The 15296-nt window shown below is 46.5% G+C and overlaps 1 non-coding gene across 1 annotated transcript; it reads right to left on the bottom strand.

Moving 5' to 3' along the window:
• Positions 1–13076: 13076 nt before the first annotated feature.
• LOC115522584 lies at positions 13077–13178 on the bottom strand. The gene has a single exon (XR_003971483.1). It is a non-coding gene; the product is annotated as a U6 spliceosomal RNA (small nuclear RNA).
• Positions 13179–15296: the final 2118 nt, after the last annotated feature.

Below are 15296 nucleotides of genomic sequence, written 5' to 3'. Positions count from 1 at the left end.
GGTAAAAGTGGTTTCCGGTGTAGAATTCAGTGATTCATCACTTGCATATAACACCCGGTGCTCATCACAAGTGCCCTCCTTAATGCCCATCACCCATTTAGCCCACCCCCCACCCACCTCCCTTCCAGTAGCCCTCAGTTTGCCCTCTATAGTTTTATGAGTCACTTATGGTTTGCTTTCCTCCCCTCTTTTCTCCCCCTTCCCCATGTTCCTCTGTTTTGTTTCTTAAATTCCACATATAAGTGAAACCATATATTTGTCCTTCTCTGGCAAACTTATTTCGCTTAGCATAATATACTCTAGCTCCATCCACGTCGTTGCAAATGGCAGGATTTCACTCCTTGATGGATGAGTAACATTCCATTGTATATATATATATATATATATATATATATATATATACCACATCTTCTTTGTCCATTTACCAGTTGATGGACATTTGGGCTCTTAACATAATTTGACTAATGTAGATAATGCTGCTATAAACATTGGGGTGCATTTGCCCCTTCAAATCAGCATTTTTGTATCCTTTTGTAAATACCTAGTAGTACAATTGCTGGGTCGTAGGGTAGTTCTATCCTTAACTTTTTGAGGAAACTCCATACTGTTTCTCGGAGTATCTGTACCAGTTTGCATTCCCACCAACAGTGTAAGAGGGTTCTCCTTTCTCCACATCCTCACCAACATCTGTTGTTTTCTGTGTTGTTGATTTTAGCCATTCTGACATGTGTGAGGTGGTACCTCACTGTGGTTTTGACAATTCTGATCTTAAAACGGTTTCCAAACTCTTTTTATTTCATACCCCGCTATATTTAAACAGGTACCTGTGTGTATGTGTGTGTGGGGGGGTGTCTGTGATCCTTCTTCCCCACATCCAGCGTAGGCTAAGATTTCCTTGCATTTGCTGTGCAGTTATTCCCCAACCATCTGTTTTCCAACTTCCCGATGCTATGCTCTGGTCTCTTCCATCATTCTCCTCGTCTTAGTGAGTTTGTGCCTTAAAATCTCTTTACTGTAGTTTTGGCGGGGTTTTGGGAGGGCATGATGACATTAGGTCCACATGTTCAATCTGCCATAATTTTCAGAGCTTCCATTTTTCCTAAACCAGTAAGCAGGTTAATAATTACAGACTGTGAAAGCTACCGAGGGAAACAAACCTGAGGCCAAGACGAACACAGCAGGCAGGAGGACTCAGACTTAAGAAACACAGATTTGTGTCTTCAAACTACTTCCCTCGTTCCTGTGAAGAGAAGAGGCCATCCAGGAACATGAGTGCAGTCGGAGCAGGTGAGGAAGCCACCGTGAAGATCAAGGTGAATGGAGGGTGGTTTGCAATGGTGATGGCTATAGGGCTGGAAGGAGCCATTTGGGACAGGTGCCATGAGGGGAGACACCGCGTCTGTTTTGTGCCCTGCTGTGTGCATGTCCAGAGCTTACCAATGTCCCTAGCTACCAGAGACACTTTATAAAATGTTTGTAAATGGACACAGTGGGGTGAGGGGGAGGTGAGGAAGGGAGGAGATGAGGACTAGCAGGTTTCTCCTGCTAGTGTAGACCTTGGAGGCCAACTATGGGCTGTGCAGTGTGTGGCCAAAGGGAGCCACAGAAGATGTGGGAGCAGGGGAATGACCGGGTGAGAGTGGGTCTCTACCTGCACACGGGACCAGTGTCACCATGCACCTTCCCCTTCCGGCCTGTTTTCCTTTACACCCTTTCTACTCTGATCACTCCTGCTGCTGCCTGACACATCCTCTCCCCAGCCTCGCCCCTTCTGGCCACTCCTCACCTGCCCCCTCCTCCCTCCCCCTTCTCCCCATCCCCATTGGCCCCAGTCTGATCCTTCAACCATATTCTTTTTCTGCAGACTCTTACCTCAGTCTGCAATTGTGGCCATTGGTGGGATCCCGTTTAATGTCAGATTCCCCCATAGAGGGTGAGTTTGCAAGGGAGGGAATCTGCCTCTTTCGCTTGTCATTGTGTTCCTAGCACTAGGACTGGGCCTGGCATGCAGAAGTGGGCTCGGCAAATTTTTAAAAAAATTGTTCTGGTGTTTTATTGGGATATAATCGATTAGAACGTCGGATTGGTTTTAAGTGTACAACATAATGATTCCATACTTATATATATTACAAAATGACCGGGGCACCTGGGTGGCTCGGTTAAGTGTCTGACTTCGGCTCAGGCTGTGATCTCACAGTTCGTGAGTTTGAGCCCCGCACTGGGCTGTGTGCTGACAGTTCAGAGCCAGAAGCCTGCTTCCGATTCTGTGTCTCCCTCCCTCTCTGCCCTTCCCCCATTCGTACTTTGACTCTCTCTCTCTCTCTCTCTCTCTCTCTCAAAATAAGTAAACATAAAAAAGAAAAAATGATCACAATAAGTCTAATTAACACCCATCACCACAACAGTTACAGTTTTGTTTTATTTTTTTGTGATGACAACTTTTACCATGTACTCTCTTGGCAACTTTCAAATGTACAGTACATTATCGTTAACTATAGTCACCTGCTGTACGAATAATTATTGAAAGAACCAGATGAAAACAGGTGTCATCTTGCAGAGATGGTGGGACAGAGAGGTTGAAGGGGAGACCATGGACAAGGTATGTGACCTGGGAGGGAGAGGATACAGCCTGTGCACAGGCGAGGGACAGAAGTCCTGAGAGAGGAAGTGATAGGTCTCAGGGCCTGGTAGGGCTTCCGTTGAATGAAGCCGTCCCTGAGCCATTGCTTGGCGCTGGGCCCTGGGCCTGCCCCCCGAGCTCTGCAGTCTTGGGGGCGTGTGAATGTCTGTTTGACTCTGGAGTGAAACAAGCTGTGAGCCGTGCTATGGGCAGGTCACACCTGGTGAGGGCATCAGGGAGGGCTTCCTGGAGGAGGATGCCCTGGAATGGATTTTGAAAGCTGTGGGGGACATGACCTGGAGTGATTTGAAGGCCGCCAAGGTTCTGAGTCTGATGAGTGGTTGACTAGTGGGGCCACAGGCAGAGGCAAGGGACATGGGTTTCAGATACACTGATCAGTCCAGCGTGTTGGAGGATGCTTAAGGACCTGTGAGGGGCCAGAGTGAGAGGCAGGGTGTGGCACGCACCTCAGGCTCACTCCAGGCCACCAAGGACACCAGGCCGTGATGGTCCCATTCCCCACCTTACTCCCAGCCTCTCCCCGGGTGGCCTGCCCTCATCTTCACTCAGGAGTTTCTTCCCCTCACTTCAGCTCCCCTGAAAGTCCTCTAGGAATTTTTTGTGCTGGGCACTTTTCCAGACCTCTCTCTTATCCCCTTGTATTTGGTCATATACCCCAAATTTTAAGGATAGGTGAACTGGGGCACTGGGCTGGCTCAGTTGGTAGAACGTGCAATTCTTGATCTTGGGGTTGTGAGTTTGAGCCCCACATTGGGTGTACAGATTCACTTAAAAATAAATAAACAGGGGCGTCCAGGTGGTTCAGTCGGTTAACAGTCCGACTTCTGCTCAGGTCACGATCTCAGTTTGTGAGTTTGAGCCCCGCGTCAGGCTCTGTGCTGACAGCTCAGAGCCTGGAGCCTGCTTCAGATTCTGTGTCTCCTTCTCTCTCTGCCCAGTTATGTTCTCTCTCTCAAAAATAAATAAATAAGCATTTAAAACAAACAAACAGGGGTGCCTGGGTGGCTCAGTAGGTTAAGCATCTGACTTCGGCTCAGGTCATGATCTCACTGCTCATGAGTTCGAGCCCCGTGTCAGGCTCTGTGCTGACAACTCAGAGCCTGGAGCCTGCTTCCGATTTTGTCTCCGTCTCTCTGCCCCTCCTCTGCTCTCTCTCTCTCTGTCTCTCTGTCTCTCTCTCAAATATAAAAATAAAACAAAGTAATTTTAAAACAAACAAACAAACAAACAAACAAGGTATAACTGAGCTCACAGAGGAGAAGTGACTGCCCACAATCAGTAGAACTGATCAGGGAGTTAAATCTGGGTCTGCCGATTCTGAAGCCTGCTCTCCTCACTGCACCCTAGAGGCCAGGCAGGCAGGAAGCCTTGGGGATTAAGGGTGCTTCTCATAGCCAAAGCTCTGGGTGCCCTGTGTGTGTGTGTGTGGGGGGGGTCATATTGTACTACACAGAAGAAGTAAGAGCTTGAGGGACAATGTGGTACAGTGGTTAGAAGCATAGACCTAAGGGCCAGAGTGCTTGGGTTCCAGTCAGATCTGCTGCCTCCTATACCTCAATTTTGCCTTCTGCAAAATGGGATGATAATAGTACTTACCTTATTTGGGTATAGGTAAGTGTTATTATCTCCTTTCATGAACTCCCTCTGCCCAGTGGGGGTCTGCTGTTTCTCATACTCTGGTTGGTGGTGATCACCAGGGAGTGGGGGTTTCCTCTCTGCTCTAGCCTGGAGCAGGAGGAAGGATACTTTCTTATCTCCATTTTATTAATGAGGAAGCCAAGCCTCAGAGAGGTCACACAGTCAGGGACAGAGCCAGGATTAGAAACTGGGCCTGCCCAAACCCCAAGCCTGGCATTTTCCTGCTGCACCAGCTGCGTCCCCAGCATGTTGTTGACCCCTCTGCGGGCAGGATGGAAATGCTTTCTTCATTAGGAGACCCAGAATGCTCTTTTTCCAGATCTAAGGTATGCATAAAACTCCTTATCTTCAGGAGTGAGGTTCAACCCCTACCACATCTCCAGTGCTGGGCCAGAGCTACTGACAGACCTATCCCCGGCCCCATCCCAGTGGCCCCTGGGGATGTCCAGACATGGGCAGTTAGGGCACAGAAGGCAGGCCCAAGCTGATAAGAAGAGTGGACCTCGGGTTTAAATTCAGCTCTGTCACAAATTTACCGGGTGACTAGGCTAGATCACTTCATCTCCCTGAGCCCCATGTCATTCAGCTGTAAAATGGGTGAAATAAAACATCTTATTAGGGCTCTTGCAAGATTGTCGTCTTGAGGTTGGTGCCAGTAGGCGCTCAGTACATGTGTGTTGAGTGACCCAGCTGACTGATCAGATGCATATAAAAGGTTTGTTAGCACAGGGCCTGGCTTGGAAATGGTGGCCTCTGAGGATCGGCTTCTTGGTGGGTTTTTTTTTTTTTTTCAACGTTTATTTATTTTTTGGGACAGAGAGAGACAGAGCATGAACGGGGGAGGGGCAGAGAGAGAGGGAGACACAGAATCGGAAACATGCTCCAGGCTCCGAGCCATCAGCCCAGAGCCCGACGCGGGGCTCGAACTCACGGACCGCGAGATCGTGACCTGGTTGAAGTCGGACGCTTAACCGACTGCGCCACCCAGGCGCCCCTTGGATCGGCTTCTTGGTACCTGGCCCTGTCCTGTGCTGCCCCTTACGTGCAGCCTCCTCTCCAGTCCTTTTGTCCTACCTTGTGTGGGTCCTCAGCCTGCCAGGCCACCCCGCACCCCCAAACCCTGTTTGTGGTCTCTTTCCAGACAACCCTTCCCCCCAGCTTCTGAACTTGACAGCTCGGAGCCTGGAGCCTGCTTCGGATTCTGTGTCTCCCACTCTCTCTCTGCCCTCGCCCAGTTGCAGGCCTTGCACATCTCTGATCCTGCTTATGACCTCAGACCTAAAGCTTGTCTCTTTTGGTTCCTACATAGCCCGCAGTGGTAAAGGCCAGGTTGAATAACTTACAATACATTAATACCATACAATACCGGGTATCCGTGGTTGTACAGGATGGTTGCACCTGTGGATGCACTCAGAATGCTTGAATTCAGATCCCACCTTGACCTCTTATTTGCTCTGAGACTTTGGGGAAGTTATTTGACTTTTCTCTCCCTCAGTTTGCTCATTTATAAAATGGGATAATAATAGTATGGGCCTGACAAAGTTATAAGAAATTAGCAAGCCAGCATGGAAGTTTGATAAGAGTGGGATTTGGGTCTGTTTTGTTCATTGCTGTATCACCAGTGCCTAGCCCAGTGCCTGACACCTATATGCTATTCAACAAGTATTTGTTGAACAAATCTATGGAATAGAGAGATCATGCATATAAAATAGCACTAGTGTCTGATAGAAATACAGTGCAAGCCACTTATAATTTTGAAATTTCTAGTAGCCATGTTAAAAAAAAGTCAAAAGAAAAAGGTGAAATTAATTTTAATAATATATATTTTACTTATTAAAAATATTTTAATGTTTATTTTTGAGAGACAGGAGTGTGAGTGGGGGAGGGGCAGAGAGGGGGGGGGGGGACACAGAATCCGAAGCAGGCTCCAGGCTCCAAGCTGTCCGCACAGAGCCCGACGCGGGGCTTGAACTCAGACTGTGAGATCATGACCTGAGCCAAAGTCGGACGCTTAGCCGACTGAGCCACCCAGGTGCCCCAATAATATATATTTTAACATAATGTATCCAAAATATCGTTGCAACATGAAATCAATATAAAAATTATTACTGAGATTTTTTTAAAGCAGTCTCTATGCCCAACGTTGGCCTAATTTCACGACTCTGAGATCAAGAGTCACATGCTCTACCCACTGAGCTAGCCAGGCACCTCTGAGATATTTTGTTCTTTTTTTTCCCTACAAAGTCTTTTTTTCTTTTTAATTAATTTATTTTTTTTAATATATGAAATTTATTGTCAAATTGGTTTCCATACAACACCCAGTGCTCATCCCAAAAGATGCCCTCTTCAATACCCGTCACCCACCCCCCCTCCCTCCCACCCCCCATCAACCCTCAGTTTGTTCTCAGTTTTTAAGAGTCTCTTATGCTTTGGCTCTCTCCCACTCCTACGAAGTCTTTAAAATCCGGTGTGTATTTACTATAGCACATTTCAGCTACATAACAATAATATCGTAAAGCCATGTCCTACCAAAAAATAAAGCTGTATTTAACAGACAAATATTTTTGTTTTTAAACTTAAAATAATTAAATAAAATTTGGGGCACCTGGGTAGCTCAGTCGGTTAAGTGTCTGACTTCAGCTCAGGTCATGATCTCACAGTTCCTGAGTTCGAGCCCCCAATCGGGCTCTCTGCTGTCAGCACAGAGCCCACTTTGGATCCTTTGTCTCCTTTTCTCTGTGCCCCTCCCCGACTTGTGCTCGTGCGCTCTCTCTCTCTCTCTCAAAAATAAACATTAAATAAATAAATAAGATAATTAAGTAAACTTAAAATTTGGGTCCTCCGTAGTACCAGACACATTTCAAGGGCTCAGGAACCTCATGTGGTTAGTGGCTACCAGATTGGGACAGCACAGATATGAAGTGCCCGGGGGCACAAGTTCCCAATGAAGTTCAGCTATTCTTATTAGTGATCTGGAAGATATCTGTACTTTGGGTTGAGTGAAACAAGAAAGTCACTGAGCACTGTGTACAACATGATTTCACTTGTGCAAACATAGAAACCCCCCGCCCCCAAACTATTTATATATGTTAAATATGTAACCCAGATGTTAACAGAAGTCTCCTCCCCTTATGAGAGCTCCAACCCCAATCCATGAGAGCAGCAGGAAAAAATGAAATGTGCCACAGATGCCTGCTCAGGAGAGTGGGCCCAGAACAATGGGAGGCCTTTGTGTTAGCTCCAAGAGGAGTCTGATGGACTGAATTGCTTGGGTTGGGAAGGGAGGAGGATTTTAATTTCCCCAGTCAGGGAAGAACGGGTAAGGGCCAAGGTGGTGGAATGCATGGGGCAAAGGGCCAGGGAGCACCCCTCCCCGGGAAGGAGGATGGCTGAAAGGATATGAACCCATCACAGAGATGATGCTTAAAATTGTTTGCTACCTTGGGTACAGTGTGAACGCTTCGGGGACCCTCGAGCCCTCTGTGAAGTCTTTTCGACTGACCAATGTCTGTGTGCATGAGTTTTAGGGTAGAATCCAGAAAGAAGCTGAGCTTTTCATCTGGGTCAGGGAAAAGAAGGGCAGAAGCAAAGGCCAGGGACTGAGGAGACCGGACACATAAGGGTCCCCTTCTTTTTCCCCAATGCCATTCTTGGGACTCAGAGAGGTGACTTTCAGCCTCCCATGATTCACGGAGGTGGAGGTGGGAGCCCAGCTCAGTTTGTCCGCTATAGCTCAGAGGCAAAGAGGCCTCAGAAGACATCTGGACTCCTCTGTGTTTGTAAATGCCCAGGAAAAAGCCTGGAAGGGTCCACATCAACATGACTGTGGGTGCCTTTGGGAGGAGAGTGGGTTTGGAGAGGTGAAGAAGATTTTCACATTTGCCCTCTATATGTCTGTATTGAGTTGTTTCAAAAAATGTTTTCATAGCAAGCGGGCAAGACCTTTATGTTTAGAAGGAAAGGAAAACACCGCCCCCGCACCTTCCTCCCAGCCCACCAAAGGAGTACCTGGCTAGTGTGGAAAATTGAGAATGTGCAGGCAGGTAAGTAGGAATAAGAAGCAGAAGTCATGAACTCACTGCCTAGCAGTGGCCACTCTCCCAGTCGCTGCTGAAACTCTGGGGAAATGTCTGGCTTCTGGGCTGGCCCTCTGCAGTGCAGGCCCTATCAGGTCTCACCATTTTGCCCCAGCCCCAGAGTAACCAGAGATCAGAGTAGCCAAAAAGGTTGTTTTAGGGCCCGGGGCTGTGAGGGGTCTTAGCCTTGTGCCTGAAGTGCCCTGGTGGAAAATGGGGCCTTTGCTTTGGCATGAGGCCTGCTGTGGGCCTTGGATGGGTCTCAGTTCAATTTGGGGGCTATGCTGGGAACATGGGAGCCCCCCTGTGGTACTGAGAACCCTGCCTTCTCGTGGCATAGAGGTCAGGAGTTTGGCCAACTTACTGTGAGCAAGTTACTTAGCCATTATGGGCTTCAGTGTTCTTTTGTGTGAAATGTCGTGAGGGTTCAAAATGAGATAATGTACGCCATACAACTAGCACAAAGAAACTTGGGTAAGAATAAGGATATTCTAAGAACCAGTCTTTGCTCAGCTAAACCCTGTAGCCCTCATGAAGGAGGTGAGAGGGGATGAAGATTTTGCCTGTTAAACGTAGGGAAATCGGGGATGGGATCCCAAGGGCCAGTGTTCTGTCTGGTTGGAGCAGAAAGAGACAGTTATCCGAGTCCCTGTCTTGGGGCAGTGGCAATTCCAGAAGTTGAGTGGTACAACATGGTGGGTAGAGGGGTGGCAGTTGGTAGCTTTAAGGGCTGGGGCATATCGTGGGGATCAGACCAGTGTGGAGGCAGGGGTGGCTTCTAGTCTCCATTCTGCCATTGGCGTGGTCCAGGGCACACCACGGGGCCTCAGAATGGTGTGGAGGTTTCTAGTGCAGCCTTCCTTCAGGCTCAGCCCATCCAAGTTCAGATCAGGTGTAGTCGCTTGCCAACTATGTGATTTGGGGCAAGTTACTTAACACTCCGGTGCTTCAATTCTCCCATCTGTAAAATGGGAGCCACGACGACACTAACTTGTGAGAAGGAAACGTGGTAAGTCAAATAAATTACTTAGAGGGGCGCCAGGCTTATAGTGAGGCCCCGTTAACGAGGCAGACCTGCTGGTATTTCCTGTCTGTGTTGTGGATGTGGCAAGTGACCCCTGGGGGTTCTTTCTGGTTTTGGAAGTCCTCCTCTCTCATGTCTGACCCAGCTTCTTAGAGGGCAGTGTAAGGCCAGCCCCCTTCTGTTCAGTTGTACCTGCAGCCCTGAGGAATGACAAAGCTCTTGAATCACTGAGAACAGGGTCCTCGACCCTCGGCATTTTGTGTGGGAAAATGAAGGGAGTGTTTCTGCCGTGGTCCGTCAGTAATGCTTCAACTTTTCAGTCCAGGGCCCTGTGCGGACTCTGATGGTTTCCATTCACATTTTCAAGCCCAATTCATTAATTCACACAGCAAATACTATCTGAGTATTTGCAGAACAGAGTCATGGTTCAGAGAGTGGGCCTTAGAGCCAGACGGGCCTGGACTGGACTCCTGGCTGGGCCACACTGGGTCTCCAAGGCCCTGTGTCTTCACTTGTAGAATGGAGAAATTAATTCCCACTCCTAAGTTAATGTGAGGATAAAACCACACCATCTGTTGAGTCATCGGGGGCTGTTTTTAGCTGCAAGTAACAGATTACCTGACAAAACCAATAAAGGCGTTTCATTCTCTCACTTAAGTGTCTGGCTTTGGTAGTTCTAGACTTGGCTGGGCAGCTATCTCAGGCTCTTTCTGCTCTGCATCCTCAGTGTATTAACCTGATGATCCCAAAGTGGCTGCTGCAACCCCAAGCTTCATGTTCTCGCACAACACAGTCAAGCAGGAAGGGGGGGGGGTGGGGGCGGCAACAGGCCTTCTCCTCTGGAAACTCCTTTCCTTCCTCAATCTTTCTCCAACTTTGGTGGGTGCAAGAATCATCTGAACAGCTTTTAAAGCCAGAGTCCTGGGCCCCTTCTCCAGAGATTCTCACTCCGTGAGTCTGGGGCAGGGCTCGAGAACTGCCCGCTAACAAGTTCACAGGGATGCTGAGGCACTGGTCCCAGAATTATTGGTGCCTTGCGTCTTACCCTGGTGCTAACTTCGGCCCTCAAGAGAGAAGAGGCTGAAGAAGGGGTTAACATGCTGGTACTTTATTTGGAAGGTGCAAGCCCAGGGCGCCGAAGGCGAGGAAGGGAAGAGGCAAAGCAATGAGATGTGGTGCATTATGTCCTGGCTACTGCTTCTCAACAAGCTGCAAAGAGACATGGTAGGTCACTCAGCAAGTGGATTAATTGGTACAGAGACTTTTCTGGAAAAGTGAAAGGAGAACTTTTGGAGAAAAGGAAGAGGCAGTTAGCCTAGTTCCCTCCCTTTCCATCCACCATTTCCTATTTTTCAACGTTTATCTCTGGGGAGCTAACGTCTCCACAGTTCTGGACTGAATTAGCCACTTGGCTGCCTCTGAGGAAGCCAGATCTCATGTCCCTAGGAGTGGTTTTTCAACCAAGTGTGAAAATGGAGGTGTGACTTAATGCAGGTGGGGCCCAAATGAGAGCACTAAAGACGCAGTTGAGGAATCTACGGGAACCCGTAGGATTTGTGTCATTCATTGCAGGTAGGTGGCAACTTGTTGGGTCCAAAGCAGATTTTAAAAATTGAGCCAAGAGGCTACATTGATGGATTGATAATGGAGTGTGAGGGAGAGGGAGAAATTAAAGGTTTGGTGGATGATGGTGTTTACTTAGATGGGGAAAGCTTGAGGGGAAGTTACTTTAGTAGGAAAATTAATTTTTTGCCCATGTTAAATTGGTGAAGTCTATTAAGTGGTCTAACTCTGGATCTGAGGGGTAAGGTTCTATCTGGAGATCAGAATTTGAGTTACTGCCACATGCATGGTATTTAAAGTCAGAATACTGGTTTTGGACACCTAAGAAAAGAGGTTGGGTGAAAAGAGACAGGAGTAGGGCACCTGGGTGGCTTAGTCGGTTGAGTATCAGACTCTTGATTTTGGCTCAGGTCATGATCCCAGGGTCATGGGATCGAGTCCCATGTCAGTCTCTACACTGAGCATGAAGCCTGCTTAAGATTCTCTCTCTCTCTCCCTCCCTCTCTCACTGCCTCTGCTCCTCTCCCTTGCCCTCTCAAAAAAAAGAAGAAAACGGAAAGGCAGAAACTTTGGCAAGATACACACCATTGGTGGCCTGTTTAATAGATGGTGGGGTCAAAAGCCTCCTTATCTGGGTGGGTGGAAGAGAGAATGGAGGGTTGGAAATGGTGATGGAGAATATGCTTCTTTGGGGAGCTTCGCTGTAAAGGGGAGAAAAGAAATGGGGTGGTGGCTCAAGAGAGCCAAAGGAAGATGCTTTCAAGGTGTTTGCAGGTAGGAATGACCCAGCAGAGAAGAAATGGATAAGGCAAGAGAGACAGGGGACAACTGCACGTGGGTTTAGTCTCAAAACGGAGAGGGATGGGTCCAGATCACAGGTTGAAGGCTTGGACTTAGAGAAGAGAGAGGGTCCCCCCAGAGTAGGAGGGGATGTGGGGTGTGGCCACACTACACTGTAGGTAGTAGAGGAAGAGGAAGACAAAGTCACTCCGTCCTGTGTTGTCTAGAACTGAAGTTTGAAGGGAAGTCATCGAAGAGGGTGTTGGAGACGGGAGAGAAGATGAAGGTGGGAAGTAGGTTATCCGAGCGAAGAAAGGGGAGTGTTTCAGGGACACGTAACAGGAGAGCTTGGCGGCGCCGAGGGCCCGCTTGAAGTGCGGTCCTACCCATGGTGTGAGTCGGGTTAGCCTGGCGGTGGGTGCTCTGCAGTGTTGAGCTGTGTGGGTGCGGGTGCCGGTGAGGTGCCGTGAGTGTGAAGAAGAGGAGGGAGCAGAGCGTGGCTTCGAGCCAGGCAATGAAATCTGAGCTGAGTCAGAAGGAGGAGAGGTGAGAGAAGAGGTGGCTGGTGGGGAAAAGGCGAAGAGGTAGGGTCAGTGAGGCTGGAAGCAGTGACTGTTATTCCATAGAGGCAGTAACAATATAAAGTTAACCACTGGACGAAAACACCCAAATCAAACAGCTAAAAGAAAAACAAAAAGAGAAAAAATAATAGACAACGTAAGGACTATATATAAAAGACACGGAATACATGTAAATATAACACGAAACAGTATGATGGGTAGAGGCCAAACATAGTTACCATTTTGCGTTGCTGTGTAAGAACTGAGGAATGTCCACGTCTCTCCAGCACACACTGTTGAGTGAATAAGGAGGGTGGAGAAATGTATTGTATACTGTCTTTATAGAAAAAAGGGGAACTATGCCATACTTCTCTGTTTAAATTTTTAAAAAGATGGGAATGATTAAATCGAACATAACAGGCCACTAAATGGGAAGGGAGGGCGTAAAGTGGAGGACAGAGGAATAGAAATTAGACTTTGAATCGATCTTGTTTTGTAGATTAGACTTGGAACTATGTCAATAGTTTACATAATTAAACTGAAATTCTTTTTTTAATTCTGTAAGGAAATGCGAGTTGACATTTTCTCATTTCTGAGATCTGTAGAAAGGACGTATTTGCATATAGAATTTCCAGGTGTAACTCAGCTTTGCTCACATGTCACAAAAGGCTTTACAGGAATATTCTCACAGTGAGATATCACATTTTCATTATTCAGGGCCACACGTTGTACTTTGACTCCCATCATGTCCCCCGAGTTAACCCACAAAGGGTGGCAGGACGCTGGAGAGCTGCCCGAAGTATGGAAGCTTTACGAATTTGCGTGTCATCCTTGGGCAGGGGCCGTGCTAGTCCCCTCGGTAGCGTTCCAATTCTAGTATATGCTGCCACTGAAGCGAGTGCAAGAAACTCTTAAGAAATGGAAAACTAAAACAGGGAGGTTAATGTAAATGCGTATCCAGTTAGTGGCAAGCCACACAGAGAGGAACTATAGCAAGTTTAATTTTTTTTAACGTTTATTTTTGAGAGAGAGAGAGAGAGAAAGAGAGAGAGAACGAGCAGGGGAAGGACAGAGACAGAGGGAGACATAGAATCCGAAGCAGGTGCCAGGCTCCGAGCCCGACACGGGGCTCGAACTCACGAACTGTGAGATCGTGACCTGAGCTGAAGATGGACACTTAACCTATTGAGCCCCCCAGGGGCTCCAGGTAAGTTTAAAACACAGTGAACTATCCCCCAAAGAACTACAAACAAAACCTTAAACTCCCTTTTGTTATTCTGATACTGTTGTGTGATATGGGTTTCACACCTGAATAACTGGGATAATCTAATGTCATAATTCAGGTTACAAACGAGAACTGGGATTCTCAATGTTGAGGAAACAATACGTAAGATAGTAAAGAAAAAGCTTTTAAGTCTTCAATTTGGATAGAAAGTATGAACATGTGTTATCTTAAAAAGAAAACGGGTCCTAGCTTTGTATCCCAAAGGCCTAGAAACGACGACCAACACAGCAGCAATGGGCATTCTAGAGCCTAGATTTTGGTCGTGCGATACCATTCACCACCAAAAGGAATGCAGGATTTTGTTTTTTTCTTAGAAATAGCTGACTCCAGGTCTGGAGCAGAAGATATACAAGATAAGGCTGGAACATCCTATCATACTAGATAACAAGTTACCAAATGCTACCTAAACTACCAAAGGATTGTATCAGAAGGGCTCAGCAGCCACTTGAAGAGGTGGCCTGTTGGATAAAAATAACAATTTGAGCATCATGAAGTTGAATAAATGCAATGAATTCAAACACATAAAATATGTTTAATTCAGTGATCATGATACCTAATGATGCTAAAAAAACAATCCACTGGTCACTTTTGAAGGATGCTGGTAAACCAACTTGTTACTTTGAAAACTGGCCAAGACTCGTTACTTTGAAAACTGGGCATTGTATCCTCTTTTTCCAGTATGAACTGTAATTCCTAGTAACCAAATGGCAGACGAGTAAAAGTTTCTCTTTACAACGATATTTCGGGTATTATATGAAGAAGGAATGGCAAAACTAGAATATCATCATTTTGCAACCCGTGATGAATTAATGAATCTACGTATTATGCTTCAATGGCTACAACATACAGAGACACCCAAATACGATGCGTCTCTTGATGAAAGCACACAATGCTGAGGTTTTCTTATCACTGTATCTGAATCCAATCATACCTCTGGATCTATTCCTATTTTTAATAGGAAATACAAAGGATAAAGAAACCTAGGAAATGACACCAGAGACATAATAGCAAAATCCAGACTGGGAAACAGAGATGGAGGGAATCTACAGGCTCCGAGATTACAAGAGTATGCCAACCATTTACCCCACATAGACCCCATTTGGATTCCATTCAAACAAAAAAACTACTGAAGAAAAAAAGCAATTAGAAATTTGAGAATTTAAGTATTTCATAATATTAAGGAGTTGATGTTATTTTTTGGTATGCTAATAGTATTATGTTTTAAAAGTTCCTGTCCTTTAAAGACACATATAAATATTTATGGATGCAATGATATATCACCTTACTGTAAGGGGAGGAGCCAGTGTTATAAATTAAGCAAAATTAGTTAGGAGTTTATAATTGCTGAGGCTATGTGATAGGTACATGGGGTTTTGTGGTCCTTTTTTCATATATTCATATATATATATATTTCCATATATATATATATATATATGGTAGCAAAAGACTCCATTTTTATAAGTTTATTTATTTATTTATTTATTTATTTATTTATTTATTTAGAGAGAGCACGCCTGCGGGAGGGGCAGAGGGAGGGAGAGAAAGAATCCCAAGCAGGCTTCCCACTGTCAGTGCAGAGCCTGATATGCGGCTTGAATTCACAAACCGTGACATGACCTGAGCCAAAACCAAGAGTCGGACACTTAACCGACTGAGCCACCCAGGCGCCCCAGGCTTTGTCACCTTATTCTTTTGCACATATTTGAAATTTTCCATGACAAAAAAAATT

This window comes from Lynx canadensis, chromosome C1, assembly GCF_007474595.2.
Source record: "Lynx canadensis isolate LIC74 chromosome C1, mLynCan4.pri.v2, whole genome shotgun sequence".
Classification (NCBI taxonomy): Eukaryota; Metazoa; Chordata; class Mammalia; order Carnivora; family Felidae; genus Lynx; species Lynx canadensis.
Note: the sequence above shows the minus strand (reverse complement) of the source record. Positions and strands in the feature narration are given on the sequence as shown.